This window comes from Aptenodytes forsteri, unplaced genomic scaffold (assembly GCF_000699145.1).
Source record: "Aptenodytes forsteri isolate BGI_AS27 unplaced genomic scaffold, ASM69914v1 Scaffold299, whole genome shotgun sequence".
Lineage (NCBI taxonomy): Eukaryota > Metazoa > Chordata > Aves > Sphenisciformes > Spheniscidae > Aptenodytes > Aptenodytes forsteri.
This window is the reverse complement of record NW_008794154.1, coordinates 2,583,040-2,583,245: the sequence shown is the minus strand read 5'-3', so window position 1 is coordinate 2,583,245 and position 206 is coordinate 2,583,040.

Below are 206 nucleotides of genomic sequence, written 5' to 3'. Positions count from 1 at the left end.
GCCGGCCGGCGCTGCGGCCCAGCGCATGGGAGGCCGCCGGCCTGCGGGAGCGCGGGTCCCTGTGGCTGAGGCAAGTGAGTACTCCTCGGGGATGCCGGAGGACGCGCTCCCTCCGGGGCTGCTGGCGGCTGGCGGCTGAAACTGTAACGCGTTGACTTTGGGACAGGAACACAAGTAAGTGAGTACTCCTCGGGGAGGAGGACGCG